This window comes from Mytilus galloprovincialis, chromosome 14 (assembly GCF_965363235.1).
Source record: "Mytilus galloprovincialis chromosome 14, xbMytGall1.hap1.1, whole genome shotgun sequence".
Classification (NCBI taxonomy): domain Eukaryota; kingdom Metazoa; phylum Mollusca; class Bivalvia; order Mytilida; family Mytilidae; genus Mytilus; species Mytilus galloprovincialis.
The window spans coordinates 17,975,418-17,994,890 of record NC_134851.1 but is presented as its reverse complement, the minus strand read 5'-3'; the positions used below and the strand labels follow the sequence as shown (position 1 = coordinate 17,994,890).

General features: G+C 35.2%; 1 long non-coding RNA gene across 1 annotated transcript; it reads right to left on the bottom strand.

The window, feature by feature from the left end:
* Positions 1-2,913: 2,913 nt before the first annotated feature.
* On the bottom strand, positions 2,914-15,428 carry LOC143058997 (uncharacterized). Its single transcript, XR_012973326.1, has 3 exons — positions 15,225-15,428; positions 13,996-14,103; positions 2,914-3,076 (listed from the first exon to the last, which is right to left on the bottom strand). It is a non-coding gene; the product is annotated as an uncharacterized LOC143058997 (long non-coding RNA).
* Between the last annotated feature and the right edge of the window lie 4,045 nt (positions 15,429-19,473).

Here is a 19,473-nt window from a genome sequence, read left to right as displayed (position 1 = left end):
CAGTTGGACATGTACACCTTACAATCCTTCCATACACCAAATATACAAGACATATTTCATATAGTTTCTGAGATATAGACTTGACCACCAAAAACTTAACCCTTTTCACTGATCCATGAAATGATGGCGAGGTCAAGTGAAAACTGTCTGATGGGCATGCTGACCAAGGTACGCAAATACTAAACATAGTTACCCATAATATGAGAGAAATTACAAAAACTCTTAACTTTTTTTCAAGTAGTCACTGAACCATGAAAATGAGTTCAAGGACAATGGACATGTGACAGACGGAAACTTCCAAACTTAAGGCATCTGTATTTAAAGTATGGAGCATCCAGGTCGTTCGCCGTCTAAAATATCAAGCTTTTAAGAAGTGAACTAACGCTGTCGCTGTCGCCGCCGGATCACCATTTCTATGTCGAGCTTTCTGCGACAAAAGTCGCAGGCTCGACAAAAACAAGAATGTGTCCATCGTACACCGTTCCCCACTTGCCCTATCATTTTCTTTGTTCAGTGGACCGTGAAATAGGGAAAAAAACCTTCTTTGGCATTAAGCTTAGAAAAAAACATATTATTGGAAACATATGTACTAAGTTTCAAGTTTATTGGACCTGACCTTCAACAAAAACTACCTTGACCAAAACATTTAACCTGAAGCGAGAAAACGGACGAAGGAGCAGACGCATAGACCGGAAAACTAATGCCCATTTACTATCGTAGGTGGGGCATAAAAAAATTAATCATGATTTTCTGCCAATATGCACATTTACATAGCATGTCCTAACTATCTAAAAAAATCATGAAACTCTGTTGTGGTCTTTAGACGGATTTTATGACAAACTGTTGTAGGAGTATATAGAAAATCAATGAATTGATAATTTCATAATTTCCTCATTATCTACAAAGATTTATAAAACTCTGTTATGTGGTTTCAGAGGAGTTGCAATAACGAGAACAGGACTGACAGACCGATGGATCAAAAACATTGTACCATAAAGAACTTTGTTTGGTTTGGTATAATAAAGGGTCTGCTAAATAATGTAAGGCTGAGATAAATTAGTCATTTGGTCACACCAGTTTTTTGGCGAGGTTCGTTTTGTTCAGTCTGTGATGTTCTTTGTTGTGTTTTGCATTCTGTTGTTTGTTTTTTAATCTTTCTCTTTTTTTTGCCGTGGTTTTGTCAGTTTATTATTGACTTATGTGTTTGAATAAGCCTTTAGTATCTTTCGCCTCTCTTCGGTCAATTTGATTATGTGGGACATACAGATTTAGACCCAAACTTGTCTCTGATTGTTTCGTGATTATTGCAGATGTAAATCATACTATAAAATTGAGTATGTAAATGGGGAATGTGTCAAGGAGACAACAACCCGACCATAGAGCAGACAACAGCCGAAGGCCACCGATAGATCTTCAATGTAGCGAGAAACTCCCGCACACGGAGGTGTCCGTCAGCTGGCCCCTAAACAAATATGTATACTAGTTCAGTGATAATGGACGTCATACTAAGCTCCGAATTATACACAAGAAACTAAAATTATAAATCATACAAGACTAACAAAGGTCAGAGGCTCCTAACTTGGGACAGGCGCAAAATTGCGCCGGGATTAAACATGTTTTTGAGATCTCAACCCTCCCCTATACCTGTAGCCAATGTAGAAAAAACAAACGCGAAACAATACGCACAGTAAAACTCAGTTTAAGAGAAGTCCGAGTCCGATGTCAGAATATGAAACAAAAGAAAATAAACAAAATGACAATAATACATAAATAACAACAGACTACTAGCAGTTATTGACATGCCAGAACCAGACCTTAATTAAACTGATTGAAAGATTATGTCTTCATCATATGAATATCAGGCACAATCCCTCCTGTTAGGGGTTTAGTATTATACCGTCATGAAATATACAACCCTCTTATTTACAATATCATTTGGTCAACACCTATTTACAAGGGTCTATTTGATATGATTTTTCTCATTGTTGAAGGCTGTATGGTTGCATATAACTGCTAACGTCCACTTTATTTGAACTTGAGTGGATACATGTAGGCGTCTCATTGCCAATCATACCACATCTCCGTATTTTTACAGTATTGTATCAGTACTGTTACCTAATAACAGGACAAAACAAGACAGCAATTTGACAAAACTAAAGACATACATACTTGATTTTACTTCTCTAAAGATATAAACAAAATTTTCATAGTTCGTATCTGAACATGTACACAGCCATGGGAATTTTAAGGGACTATATTTCAGTGTGCATATATTTAGTAGCTAATCTGGCTACTTCCTGTTTATCAGACCGGTACCTTAGAAAAGAATTGTGACAATATATCCAATCTTTTCATAAACCAGACTAACGTCACTAGGAGCAGCAGTTAGTTGTCATAGATACTCTAGATAGAAAGATAATCTGCCACTTTTATAAAAGGGACTACACATAGTTTTTGAAAGGCTATAATCGGTTTGTGCCGAAATTACTTTCTTTAGTCCAGAAACTCATTTGTGCTAAATGGTAATCTCCACCCACATTTAGGACTGGCAGTTATTTGTCGTTTTTATCAACAGCTTGCACTTTTTCTAAATTATATTTGCTTCTTTTAAGACTGACCAAAACTGTTTTTTTACCATTGTGGTTTGATTAAGGTAGTGTATATCAAACAGCTGTTGGAAATATTTTGGACAACCCTCTTATTTACAATATCATTTGATCAACACCTAGTGGTCTTTGGTGGTATCTCGCATAACATAAATAAGGTCTTTTTTAAAAGGCAACTTGAAATTATTGGTCCCATATTTATGTGCTATAGCAAATGTATGGGCTGCTGATCTGCATATATGATAGCAATATATTCTTATGTTTTGAATGACCCCTTATTTCTTCACTCCACTTTATAAGATAGAAATAAATGTTATTCCATATTTTATTGGATTTTTTAAAGGTATCATAATTTAGACATAAAGACAAAACTAAGCACAGTGAAAAAAGTCTACTCTGTCCTGTAAAGTTTGAGATGTTTTTGTTGTTCAATCTTTGTCACTTGTATGGAAACACTAAATCTTGATAACCTACAACAGAAATATTATCACTTTTATTTCAATTCATTTGTTGCAGTTATCATGCATGTAATAGAGAAAATGATAAATTAGACCACATCTCCACATTAATAATATCAAAACTAGAGGCTTCAATGAGCCTGTGTCACTCACATGATACTTTTATTTACAATTGATGCATGATACAGAAATTGTCCATACCAACCGTCAGTATTTACCATACAATACAGTACTTCTATACACTGTCTGTATACAGTATTTGTCGGATTTTGTCCATACCTATCGTCGATGTTTGACATAAAATACAATACTCCTATATACCGTATATCAACAGTATTTGTCTATACCTACCGTCGGTGGTTAACATACAATACAGTCCTCCTATATACCGTCTATCAACAGTATTTGTCTATACCTACCGTCAGTGGTTAACATACGATATAGTACTCCTTTGCACCATCCATCAACAGTATTTGTCTATACCTACCGTCGGTGGTTAACATACAATATAGTGCTCTCATAAACCGTCTATCAACAGTATTTGTCTATACCTACTGTCGGAAGTTAACATACAATAAAGTACTCCTATATACCATCTATCAACAGTATATGTCTATACCTACCGTCGGTGGTTAACATACAATATAGTGCTCCCATATACCGTCTATCAACAGTATTTGTCTATACCTACCGTCAGTAGTTAACATACAATATAGTGTTCCTATCTACCGTGTATCAACAGTATGTGTCTATACCTACTGTCGGTGGTTAACATACAATATAGTGCTCCTATATACTGTCTATCAACAGTATTTGTCTATACCTACCGTCTGTAGTTAACATACAATATAGTGCTCCTATATACCATCTATCAACAGTATTTGTCTATACCTACCGTCGGTGGTTAACATACAATATAGTGCTCCTATATACCGTCTATCAACAGTATTTGTCTATACCTACTGTCGGTAGTTAACATACAATATAGTGCTCCTATATACCGTTTATCAACAGTATTTGTCTATACCTACCGTCGCTGGTTAACATACAATATAGTGCTCTTTGATACCGTCTATCAACAGTATCTGTCTATACCTACTGTCGGTAGTTGCTCCTATATACCGTCTATCACCAGTATTTGTCTATACCTACCGTCGGTGGTAAACATAAGATATAGTGCTCCTACATACCGTCTATCAACAGTATTAGTCTATACCTACCGTCAGTGGTTAACATGCAATACAGTGCTCCTATATACCGTCTATCACCAGTATTTGTCTATACCTACCGTCGGTGGTTAACATACAATATAGTGCTCCCATATACCGTATCTCAACAGTATTTGTCTATACCTACTGTCGGTAGTTAACATACAATATAGTGCTCCTATATACCATCTATCAACAGTATATGTCTATACCTACCGTCGGTGTTTAACATACAATATAATGCTCCCATATACCGTCTATCAACAGTATTTGTCTATACCTACCGTCGGTGGTTAACATACAATATAGTGCTCCCATAAACCGTCTATCAACAGTATTTGTCTATACCTAGTGTCGGTAGTTAACATACAATATAGTGCTTCTATATACCGTCTATCAACAGTATTTGTCTATACCTACTGTCGGAAGTTAACATACAATATAGTACTCCTATATACCATCTATCAACAGTATATGTCTATACCTACCGTCGGTGGTTAACATACAATATAGTGCTCCCATATACCGTCTATCAACAGTATTTGTCTATTCCTACTGTCGGTAGTTAACATACAATATAGTGTTCCTATATACCGTGTATCAACAGTATGTGTCTATACCTACTGTCGGTGGTTAACATACAATATAGTGCTCCTATATACTGTCTATCAACAGTATTTGTCTATACCTACCGTCTGTAGTTAACATACAATATAGTGCTCCTATATACCATCTATCAACAGTATTTGTCTATACCTACCGTCGGTGGTTAACATACAATATAGTGCTCCTATATACCGTCTATCAACAGTATTTGTCTATACCTACCGTCAGTGGTTAACATACGATATAGTACTCCTTTGCACCATCCATCAACAGTATTTGTCTATACCTACCGTCGGTGGTTAACATACAATATAGTGCTCTCATAAACCGTCTATCAACAGTATTTGTCTATACCTACTGTCGGAAGTTAACATACAATAAAGTACTCCTATATACCATCTATCAACAGTATATGTCTATACCTACCGTCGGGGGTTAACATACAATATAGTGCTCCCATATACCGTCTATCAACAGTATTTGTCTATACCTACCGTCGGTAGTTAACATACAATATAGTGTTCCTATCTATCGTGTATCAACAGTATGTGTCTATACCTACTGTCGGTGGTTAACATACAATATAGTGCTCCTATATACTGTCTATCAACAGTATTTGTCTATACCTACCGTCTGTAGTTAACATACAATATAGTGCTCCTATATACCATCTATCAACAGTATTTGTCTATACCTACCGTCGGTGGTTAACATACAATATAGTGCTCCTATATACCGTCTATCAACAGTATTTGTCTATACCTACTGTCGGTAGTTAACATACAATATAGTGCTCCTATATACCGTTTATCAACAGTATTTGTCTATACCTACCGTCGCTGGTTAACATACAATATAGTGCTCTTTGATACCGTCTATCAACAGTATCTGTCTATACCTACTGTCGGTAGTTGCTCCTATATACCGTCTATCACCAGTATTTGTCTATACCTACCGTCGGTGGTAAACATAAGATATAGTGCTCCTACATACCGTCTATCAACAGTATTAGTCTATACCTACCGTCAGTGGTTAACATGCAATACAGTGCTCCTATATACCGTCTATCACCAGTATTTGTCTATACCTACCGTCGGTGGTTAACATACAATATAGTGCTCCCATATACCGTATCTCAACAGTATTTGTCTATACCTACTGTCGGAAGTTAACATACAATATAGAGCTCCTATATACCATCTATCAACAGTATATGTCTATACCTACCGTCGGTGTTTAACATACAATATAGTGCTCCCATATACCGTCTATCAACAGTATTTGTCTATACCTACCGTCGGTAGTTAACATACAATATAGTTTTCCTATATACCGTGTATCAACAGTATGTGTCTATACCTACTGTCGGTGGTTAACATACAATATAGTGCTCCTATATACTGTCTATCAACAGTATTTGTCTATACCTACCGTCTGTAGTTAACATACAATATAGTGCTCCTATATACCATCTATCAACAGTATTTGTCTATACCTACCGTCGGTGGTTAACATACAATATAGTGCTCCTATATACCGTCTATCAACAGTATTTGTCTATACCTACAGTCGGTAGTTAACATACAATATAGTGCTCCTATATACCGTTTATCAACAGTATTTGTCTATACCTACCGTCGCTGGTTAACATACAATATAGTGCTCTTTGATACCGTCTATCAACAGTATCTGTCTATACCTACTGTCGGTAGTTGCTCCTATATACCGCCTATCACCAGTATTTGTCTATACCTACCGTCGGTGGTAAACATAAGATATAGTGCTCCTACATACCGTCTATCAACAGTATTAGTCTATACCTACCGTCAGTGGATAACATACAATATAGTGCTCCCATATACCGTCTATCAACAGTATTTGTATATACCTACTGTCGGTAGTTAACATACAATATAGTGCTCCTATATACCGTCTATCACCAGTATTTGTCTATACCTACCGTCGGTGGTTAACATACAATATAGTGCTCCCATATACCGTCTATCAACAGTATTTGTATATACCTACTGTCGGTAGTTAACATACAATATAGTGCTCCTATATACCATCTATCAACAGTATATGTCTATACCTACCGTCGGTGGTTAACATACAATATAATGCTCCCATATACCGTCTATCAACAGTATTTGCCTATACCTACCGTCGGTGGTTAACATACAATACAGTCCTCCTATATACCGTCTATCAACAGTATTTGTCAATACCTACCGTCAGTGGTTAACATACGATATAGTACTCCTTTGCACCATCCATCAACAGTATTTGTCTATACCTACCGTCGGTGGTTAACATACAATATAGTGCTCTCATAAACCGTCTATCAACAGTATTTGTCTATACCTACTGTCGGAAGTTAACATACAATATAGTACTCCTATATACCATCTATCAACAGTATATGTCTATACCTACCGTCGGTGGTTAACATACAATATAGTGCTCCCATATACCGTCTATCAACAGTACTTGTCTATACCTACCGTCGGTAGTTAACATACAATATAGTGTTCCTATCTACCGTGTATCAACAGTATGTGTCTATACCTACTGTCGGTGGTTAACATACAATATAGTGCTCCTATATACTGTCTATCAACAGTATTTGTCTATACCTACCGTCTGTAGTTAACATACAATATAGTGCTCCTATATACCATCTATCAACAGTATTTGTCTATACCTACCGTCGGTGGTTAACATACAATATAGTGCTCCTATATACCGTCTATCAACAGTATTTGTCTATACCTACTGTCGGTAGTTAACATACAATATAGTGCTCCTATATACCGTTTATCAACAGTATTTGTCTATACCTACCGTCGCTGGTTAACATACAATATAGTGCTCTTTGATACCGTCTATCAACAGTATCTGTCTATACCTACTGTCGGTAGTTGCTCCTATATACCGTCTATCACCAGTATTTGTCTATACCTACCGTCGGTGGTAAACATAAGATATAGTGCTCCTACATACCGTCTATCAACAGTATTAGTCTATACCTACCGTCAGTGGTTAACATGCAATACAGTGCTCCTATATACCGTCTATCACCAGTATTTGTCTTTACCTACCGTCGGTGGTTAACATACAATATAGTGCTCCCATATACCGTATCTCAACAGTATTTGTCTATACCTACTGTCGGTAGTTAACATACAATATAGTGCTCCTATATACCATCTATCAACAGTATATGTCTATACCTACCGTCGGTGTTTAACATACAATATAATGCTCCCATATACCGTCTATCAACAGTATTTGTCTATACCTACCGTCGGTGGTTAACATACAATATAGTGCTTCCATAAACCGTCTATCAACAGTATTTGTCTATACCTACTGTCGGTAGTTAACATACAATATAGTGCTTCTATATACCGTCTATCAACAGTATTTGTCTATACCTACTGTCGGAAGTTAACATACAATATAGTACTCCTATATACCATCTATCAACAGTATATGTCTATACCTACCGTCGGTGGTTAACATACAATATAGTGCTCCCATATACCGTCTATCAACAGTATTTGTCTATACCTACCGTCGGTAGTTAACATACAATATAGTGTTCCTATATACCGTGTATCAACAGTATGTGTCTATACCTACTGTCGGTGGTTAACATACAATATAGTGCTCCTATATACTGTCTATCAACAGTATTTGTCTATACCTACCGTCTGTAGTTCACATACAATATAGTGCTCCTATATACCATCTATCAACAGTATTTGTCTATACCTACCGTCGGTAGTTAACATACAATATAGTGCTCCTATATACCGTCTATCAACAGTATTTGTCTATACCTACAGTCGGTAGTTAACATACAATATAGTGCTCTTATATACCGTTTATCAACAGTATTTGTCTATACCTACCGTCGCTGGTTAACATACAATATAGTGCTCTTTGATACCGTCTATCAACAGTATCTGTCTATACCTACTGTCGGTAGTTGCTCCTATATACCGCCTATCACCAGTATTTGTCTATACCTACCGTCGGTGGTAAACATAAGATATAGTGCTCCTACATACCGTCTATCAACAGTATTAGTCTATACCTACCGTCAGTGGATAACATACAATATAGTGCTCCCATATACCGTCTATCAACAGTATTTGTATATACCTACTGTCGGTAGTTAACATACAATATAGTGCTCCTATATACCGTCTATCACCAGTATTTGTCTATACCTACCGTCGGTGGTTAACATACAATATAGTGCTCCCATATACCGTCTATCAACAGTATTTGTATATACCTACTGTCGGTAGTTAACATACAATATAGTGCTCCTATATACCATCTATCAACAGTATATGTCTATACCTACCGTCGGTGGTTAACATACAATATAATGCTCCCATACACCGTCTATCAACAGTATTTGCCTATACCTACTGTCGGTAGTTAACATACAATATAGTGCTTCTATATACCGTCTATCAACAGTATTTGTCTATACCTACCATCGGTGGTCAACATACAATATAGTGCTCCTACAATGTATATACCGTCTATCAACAGTATTTCTCTATACCTACCGTCGGTGGTTAACATACAATATAGTGCTCCAATATACCGTCTATCAACAGTATTTGTCTATACCTACTGTCGGTAGTTAACATACAATATAGTGCTTCTAAATACCGTCTATCAACAGTATTTGTCTATACCTACTGTCGGTAGTTAACATACAATATAGTGCTCCTATATACCGTCTAACAACAGTATTTGTCTATACCTACCGTCAGTGGTTAACATACAATATAGTGCTCCTATATACCGTCTATCAACAGTATATGTCTATACCTACCGTCGGTGGTTAACATACAATATAGTGCTCCCATAAACCGTCTATCAAAGTATTTGTCTATACCTACTGTTGGTAGTTAACATACAATATAGTGCTTCTATATACCGTCTATCAACAGTATTTGTCTATATCTACCGTCGGTGGTTAACATACAATATAGTGCTCCTATATACCGTCTATCAACAGTATTTGTCTATACCTACCGTCGGTGATTAACATACAATATAGTGCTCCCATATACCGTCTATCAACAGTATTTGTCTATACCTACTGTCGGTAGTTAACATACAATATAGTGCTCCCATATACCGTCTATCAACAGTATTTGTCTATACCTACTGTCGGTAGTTAACATACAATATAGTGCTTCTATATACCGTCTATCAACAGTATTTGTCTATACCTACCATCGGTGGTCAACATACAATATAGTGCTCCTACAATGTATATACCGTCTATCAACAGTATTTCTCTATACATGTACCTACCGTCGGTGGTTAACATACAATATAGTGCTCCAATATACCGTCTATCAACAGTATTTGTCTATACCTACTGTCGGTAGTTAACATACAATATAGTGCTTCTAAATACCGTCTATCAACAGTATTTGTCTATACCTACTGTCGGTAGTTAACATACAATATAGTGCTCCTATATACCGTCTATCAACAGTATTTGTCTATACCTACCGTCAGTGGTTAACATACAATATAGTGCTCCTATATACCGTCTATCAACAGTATATGTCTATACCTACCGTCGGTGGTTAACATACAATATAGTGCTCCCATAAACCGTCTATCAAAGTATTTGTCTATACCTACTGTCGGTAGTTAACATACAATATAGTGCTTCTATATACCGTCTATCAACAGTATTTGTCTATATCTACTGTCGGTGGTTAACATACAATATAGTGCTCCTATATACCGTCTATCAACAGTATTTGTCTATACCTACCGTCGGTGATTAACATACAATATAGTGCTCCCATATACCGTCTATCAACAGTATTTGTCTATACCTACTGTCGGTAGTTAACATACAATATAGTGCTCCTGTATACCGTCTATCAACAGTATTTGTCTATACCTACCGTCGGTAGTTAACATACAATATAGTGCTCCTATATACCGTCTATCAACAGTATTTGTCTATACCTACCGTCGGCGGTTAACATACAATATAGTGCTCCTATATACCGTTTATCAACAGTATTTGTCTATACCTACCGTCGCTGGTTAACATACAATATAGTGCTCCCATAAACCGTCTATCAACAGTATTTGTCTATACCTACTGTCGGTAGTTAACATACAATATAGTGCTCCTATATACCATCTATCAACAGTATATGTCTATACCTACCGTCGGTGGTTAACATACAATATAGTGCTCCCATATACCGTCTATCAACAGTATTTGTCTATACCTACCGTCGGTAGTTAACATACAATATAGTGCTCCTATATACCGTGTATCAACAGTATGTGTCTATACCTACTGTCGGTAGTTAACATACAATATAGTGCTCCTATATACTGTCTATCAACAGTATTTGTCTATACCTACCGTCGGTAGTTAACATACAATATAGTGCTCCTATATACCATCTATCAACAGTATTTGTCTATACCTACCGTCGGTGGTTAACATACAATATAGTGCACCTATATACCGTCTATCAACAGTATTTGTCTATACCTATCGTCGGTAGTTAACATACAATATAGTGCTCCTATATACCGTTTATCAACAGTATTTGTCTATACCTACCGTCGCTGGTTAACATACAATATAGTGCTCTTTGATACCGTCTACCAACAGTATCTGTCTATACCTACTGTCGGTAGTTGCTCCTATATACCGTCTATCACCAGTATTTGTCTATACCTACCGTCGGTGGTTAACATAAGATATAGTGCTCCTATTTACTGTCTATAAAAAGTATTTGGCTATACCTACCGTCAGTGGTTAACATACAATATAGTGCTCCTATATACCGTCTATCACCAGTATTTGTCTATACCTACCGTCGGTGGTTAACATACAATATAGTGCTCCCATATACCGTCTATCAACAGTATTTGTCTATTATACCTACTGTCGGTAGTTAACATACAATATAGTGCTTCTATATACCGTCTATCAACAGTATTTGTCTATACCTACCGTCGGTGGTTAACATACAATATAGTGCTCCTACAATGTATATACCGTCTATCAACAGTATTTGTCTATACCTACCGTCGGTGGTTAACATACAATATGGTGCTCCCATATACCGTCTATCAACAGTATTTGTCTATACCTACTGTCGGTAGTTAACATACAATATAGTGCTCCTATATACCATCTATCAACAGTATATGTCTATACCTACCGTCGGTGGTTAACATACAATATAATGCTCCCATATACCGTCTATCAACAGTATTTGTCTATACCTACCGTCGGTAGTTAATATACAATATAGTGCTCCTATATACCGTCTATCAACAGTATTTGTCTATACCTACCGTCGGTAGTTAACATACAATATAGTGCTCCTATATCCCGTCTATCAACAGTATTTGTCTATACCTACCGTTGGTGGTTAACATACAATATAGTGCTCCTATATACCGTCTATCAACAGTATTTGTCTATACCTACCGTCAGTGGTTAACATACAATATAGTGCTCCCATATACTGTTGATGTCTATCAACAGTATTTGTCTATACCTACTGTCGGTAGTTAACATACAATATAGTGCTCCTATATACCATTTATCAACAGTATATGTCTATACCTACCGTCGGTGGTTAACATACAATATAGTGCTCCCATATACCGTCTATCAACAGTATTTGTCTATACCTACCGTCGGTGGTTAACATACAATATAGTGCTCCTATATACCGTCTATCAACAGTATGTGTCTATACCTACTGTCGGTAGTTAACATACAATATAGTGCTCCCATATACCGTCTATCAACAGTATTTGTCTATACCTACCGTCGGTGGTTAACATACAATATAGTGCTCCTATATACCGTCTATCAACAGTATGTGTCTATACCTACCGTCGGTGGTTAACATGGAATATAGTGCTCCTATATACCGTCTATCAACAGTATTTGTTTATACCTACTGTCGGAGGTTAACATAGAATATAGTGCTCCTATATACCAAGAGGGATAACGGATCTGCATCTAGAATTTATCATGCTGCCCTTTTTTTGGATTTTTAAAATTCTTGTTATCCCTCAATTTTTACATTCATCCCAAATAATACAACAGTAGTCAATTAGGGGCAGAACACCCATTGTATTATGTTTTCTTGCAGATATAAAAAAAAAATGTATTTAAGAAAGATGGTATATTCTGGATGATATATTAGCACAACCTTGGTCAATTTGATTTCTCCAGTTACTTAGTGGGCTGTCAATTTTGAAACTAATATTTTTTCACATGAAGAATTTTGTAATACTTTAATTTATTATCAAGTTTGGTTGAAAAGTCTGAATAGTTTCTGCTTTCTTCCAGTAATCAAACATTTTGTTTCATTTGCATCTATGAACATGTTATTCATTTTACACCACTCTTCAACCCTGTATAAATCTTCTTGAACATCATCATTTATATTTTCTAGATGTTTCCCCCTGATTTATGAATAGTGGTGTCATCAGCATATACAACGATATAGGTCTGTTTCACAATTTTTAATGCATAAGGGAAGGTCATTTATAAATAGCACAAACAATAGAGGACAAGGTATAGAACATTGGGGAACACCAAATTTTACATGTTGTTGTTCAGAGTTAACATTATAAATGTATACCTTTTGTTATTCAGGTACGACTTAAAAAAACTAACAGTAGTCTCACTAAATCCATACATGTCGAGCTTTAAACAAAGAAAGTCATATTCTACCAAATCAAAAGCTTTTTTTCAAATCTTAATAAAATTGCTAGGTTTAAATTACCATCTTTCATTTCTTGCAACCATGTGTCAATGATATTAAATAAATATCAAGCTCAATCCAGTATATATTCCAAGTTATGGACAAATGATAATGCTATTAAAAATACCAAATCATAACCAGTGCTTTTCTCTTTTTCTATTTACAGTATATGACTAGGTAATAATGATTACTTTTTTCAACTATTTTCATACTTTTTTGTTTCCTCTGCTTTTGTATCAAGGGCATAATTGTTTATGGCAAACTAAGCATCTGCATAATCAAACTATTCCTAACTATACTCTACCTCAAATTCTGGAAACTGCAGAATTTTTGTCATAGCAGTCTTATGGTAGCTGAACTATTTCTATTTTTTGTAAATCTGGATTAATAAGTCTTTTGTCACATTCTGGGGCTATAGAAAAAATACGTTACAGAATTATCAAAATTATGTGTGTATAATGTTTGTGTACAGTCATTCAACTAAAAAAGGACAAAAATTATGTTTTTGTGTATAAATAAATAATTGTGATTTTAATGTCTTAATATTATAAAAAAAACTTCAAAAGATTAAATTTAAATTATAATCTAAACATGAAAGAGCACATATAAATCAACCTTTTACTCAGGTTTATATCTAAAACCAGTTATAACTAGCTATAATATCTTTGACTTCACAAATATCATCATCTAATTTTACAACTCAGTATTTATTTGGTGGCACTTCCTGCACACTAAGTATGTTATGCCTTAGGTTTAATTTTGATGCAATCACATTTCAGAAGGTGCATGTCTTGAACTGTTTTAATGAATAAATTACAGTTTTAAAATCAGTTTAGGCTGACCTGAGGTCAATAGTCTTAAACAATGTCATCAAACTATCAGTTTTACTGTAATATATTGATATTGTGACATTTATGGGAAAGAGCATATGAGTTAGTCATATTGGTCAATACAATGGAAAGTTTATAGCTGAGACTACTATAACACTATGTGTTATACTAGTAGTCTCAGTTTATAACTATGTTAATGTTAATTATATACATGACATAATAATTAAATCATTTAAAAAACTATTCCAAAGATTTCTCTCAAATGATGTTTACATTTTTTTAGAGAAGAGTCTGTCTGAAATATATTCAGGGGTAGTCCAAATAATTATGACTTCTTAAAAAGCTATATTATGGGGGAAAAGGGGGGGGGGGGTCTATTATGTTTTTTTCATACAGGAGGAAGACGTCAAAGCAAAAAAAAACCCAACAAAACAAAATAAAATAATAGCCTGTCAAGACGTCCTTATATCATAATAATTTGGTCTAATTTTGGGATAATACATTTAACTTCCTTTGATGTCGGGGAGGGGATAAGTTTTGACGATTAATTATTCTTGAAACTAACAATAATTATTTCTTATTGTTACTTTGTTAAGCGAGCGCGATGTGTGGTTCTCGAGTTATTTAAAAAAAAAAGGGGGGGGGGGGTTGTTACTATATCAAATTTACCCAGTTTGGAGACAATAAATATTTAAAATCTAACCATAAACTCCAATGTTCCTGCTTTTTTTAGCAGAACAAACACGATGGCATTCTCGTCTCTGTTATAATCAATAGTTAACTCATTTCTTCTTCCAGGTTATTTCTTAATCAATTATGATTATCAGCTGTCTATCTATTTACCATGTTTATGTTAAACTGGTCCGTAATTCCATCGTAGTGTATCGATAAGTGAACTCAACAGTGATCCAGTTTATTAAACGTCTGTGAACCGAGGTATATAATATACAAGGTTCCTGAGTCAGTAACCGTAACTATCCCCGTGCTTTGTGCGCATGCGCAAGAAACACCAACAATAAGGATAAAACAGGGTACACAGTTCCGTAATTTCGTATATTTTTCTTATCTTCATACTAAAGAGCTCCAAAAGTAGGCGTGCTTAGGTGCACTGGGCGGGTCTAAAAACCGACTCTCGGTGGTTAACGTCTCTCGATGGTTAACTTTAAGTGCCTACCGACTTATTTAAAACAAAATAAACGAAAATAAATAAAACACACAATAATAATCGACAGCCACTAAAATTACAGGCTCCTGACTTTTGGACTGGCACATTTAGTAGATATGAAGCGAGGCTGAACTTATTTGCTGGATCCAAACCCTAACTGTAACCTGTGACAGTGTTGCATCACAAAAAATGAACAAATTTAAGGTGGTACCTAACACTACGGGGAGATAACTCTGTAAAATCAGCTAAACGTTTTAATCATATTGTATTGTAAAGGAAATAGTAAGCTTCTCAATGATCAAAATAAGTGGTTTTCAAACTGCTATATATCCAATCAATTTTTTCCGAGAAAGTTTTTGGTTCAATTTTTTTGAAATTTTTATATTTTTTTCAAAGGGTCATAGTAAATATTTTGTCAAAATTTTATGAAAATTAAACGAGCCAAACTAATTTTAGTCAAGGTGTTGGGTACCACCTTAAACATACTCTTTTAAGATAGGTTTAACTCATAAGACCTGTACCATGTAACATCATAGACATATACAACATATTATATGTCTCTGGTAACATAAAGTAAGCAACCAACGAATAAACAGGTATAATGACGCAAATAAACATAACAGATATCATTTCAAGTATAAATGTCCCAAAATGAGAATTGAGACAAACAAATTTTAAAAAGATAGGCTTTTTGCATCTTTTAAAAAAAATAAACGTTTAAAATACAGGCTTAGATATCGTCAACGATTTTGTTTGAAATAAGTTCAAAGGTGACCATGCATGAATCCGTGACTAATTAGGACAGGGGCATAAATACATGCAGCGGGTTTAAACTTTTTGACGGGCGCGCCAACCTTCAACTTAACGCGAGACAGTAGTATAGTTGTTTGTCCCTAATTCCTAAACTGTAAGAACTCCAATAATTGAAGTGTATCAAAATGATTTATCCCCATTGAAATTTGTATTCCTTCTCAATTTAAGATTTCTTGCAATTGCACTAAAAACCATGAGGTTGCACAATGACGTGCTGCTACGCAATACTGAGCAAATCATTTTTCATAATGATCATTACAAATCGTTGGAATTCATATAACCTTATTATGAGAGTTGAATGTCATTTTAGTTTATTTTGAAAAGTTGAAAGGTATCCATATCAGATATGATTTGAACTATTTATACAAGACCACCCATTGCATGTTATGTGGATGAAATAAATTGAAAAAGTTGTATTTTCCTTTTATTTGAACAACTTCTTTCGACTTGATGAGGTTAACACTTATCGAATGGTTTACTGATGTAAAAAACTTCATTTTTCTATGCGAACACGCACTGACAAACGATCAGATTTTGTGCTGTACTTCAAAATTATCAACTTGGTACCTGGAAATCTCAAGATTGATCGTCTTTCGTCGCCCCTCTGGTCAAATATTGAACTGTTTTCTACTATTTTGCCAGATGAATTTTTAGGATATGCCACTGTGGTATTATATTCTATGAAATTTCCTTTTTGATTATTTTTGATAAGAAAAGTCAATACGTGAACCTTAGAACTTGTTTATGATAATTCCTATTTCAACTGAATTGTAAATTATATTTCAGTATTTTCATTACCATGTGTGTGGAGAATAATATTTTTTGTTTATTGTAAACCAGGACAATTATGACATGTTGAGAGGGGTGTTTCACATAAAGTAGGGAGATAAGGAATGTTTTTCTTTTAAAAGTTCTTTCTGGATTGTGTTAGCATTATTTTTTACCAGTTTGAATAGTCAAACTACTACCAATGTATGAAACATCTATGGTGTTTATTGGTAGAGGTAGTATTTCACCTAGAATACCTCAGTAAGTTTTTATTCATACCAAATAAGACAAAATCTACTTGATTATCATTCTTGTTTGTGCCGTAATATCCTGTCCCACCTTAGAAATAGATTTGGATCCAGTTAAATAATTCATTTTGCTGCTTATATTTAGATATAGGAAGATGTGAAATGAGTGTCAATTAGACAACTCTCAATCCGAGTATATAAATGCCTTATGTAACGAAGATTTCGTCTGTCACATGTCCATTGTCCTCTACCTCATTTTCATTGTTCAGTGCTTACTTAGATATAGGAAGATGTGGTGTTAGTGCCAATGAGACAACTCTCCATTCAAGTAACAATTTATAAAAGTAAACCATTAAAGGTCAATGTACGGCCTTCAACAAGGAGCCTTGGCTCAAACCGAACAACAAGCTATAAAGGACCCCCAAAATTACTAGTGTAAAACCATTCAAACGGGAAAACCAACGGTCTTATCTATATAAAAGAACGAGAAACGAGAAACACGTATAAATTACATAAACAAACGACAACTACTGTACATCAGATTCCTGACTTAGGACAGGTGCAAAAAAAAAAGTTCATATTTTTTGTAATGTTAATTTTTCTCTTGTTATTAGCAATAGGATAACTATATTTGGTATGTGTACCTTGCAAGGTCCTCATGCCCGTCATACAATTTTCCCTTGAACTCGATCTCATTTCAAGGATCAGTGAACAAGGTTAAGTTTTGGTGGTCAAGTCCATATCTCAGATACTATAAGCAGTAGGTCTATTATATTTGGTGTATCTAATGATTGTAAGGTGTACATGTCCAACTGGCAGGTGTCAACTGACTATGATCCCATTTTCGTGGTTCAATGGTCAAAGTTAAGTTTTTGGGTTTTGGTCTCTTTTCTAATACTATATACAATAGGTCAACGATATGTGGAGTATGGAAGAATTTTAAGCTGTGCATGTCTGTCTTGTTCTTCTGACCTAGGCCTCATTTTCATGGTTCATTGGTCAATGTTTAGTTTTCTTGGTTAAGTCTGTTTCTAAGAAACTATAAACAATAGGTCAACTATGTTTAGTGTATTGAATGATTGTAAGGAGTACATGTATTTCTCGTTTGTCCCGTCTCAATTGTTTTACTCTAGTCATTTAGTGTTATTTTAGATAACTTTGCGGTGTGAGTCCATGCACCACTTTGAAAACCGTCAGGTGTAGCCTATAATTGCTCATACTTACTACTTTAGGTCTTGGAAGGAGGAATTTCTCATATCACATCTTCTTATCTTTATATCATTATTTGACACAACAGTTAAAACAATGTATCCTTTCATTATGATAAGACGGTAAAATAAACCATCTTTTTTTTGCAATACATGTGATAACCTTTTACGCTAGAGTTTTCTCCCAATAACACAAATCCTTGTTTTCCTAACCCAATTTATCATTGGTTAGACAATACGCTATCATGATTAATGTTTATAAAGGGGCATAACTCCGGAACGGTAAATGAACACTCCCCAATTTCGAACTTGATATTTTTTCATGGTAACAAGCATTGTGCACAAGTTTCATAATACATGTATTAATTTGGTTGAAGCAAACTGAAGTGAGAGAACGGAAACAACAGATTTAGCAATTATGTGTATTAAGGGGCATAACTTAATACAATAAAAGTTAGAGCCCACAATTTCGAAGTTGATCTGTGTTTTTGTCGATCCTGCAACTTTCGTTGCAGCGACATAGGAGTAGTGACCCGGCCGCGACAGCAGCGGCGTTAGCTAACTTCTAAAAAGCTTTATATTTTAAAAGGTGGAAGACCTGGATGCTTCATACTATGTATATAGATGCCTCATGTTTGGAAGTTTCCGGCAGTCACATGTCCAATGTCCTTGACCTCATTTTCATGGTTCAGTGATTAATTGAAAAAAATGTGAAGATTTTTCATAATGTTAAATTCTCTCATCTTATAA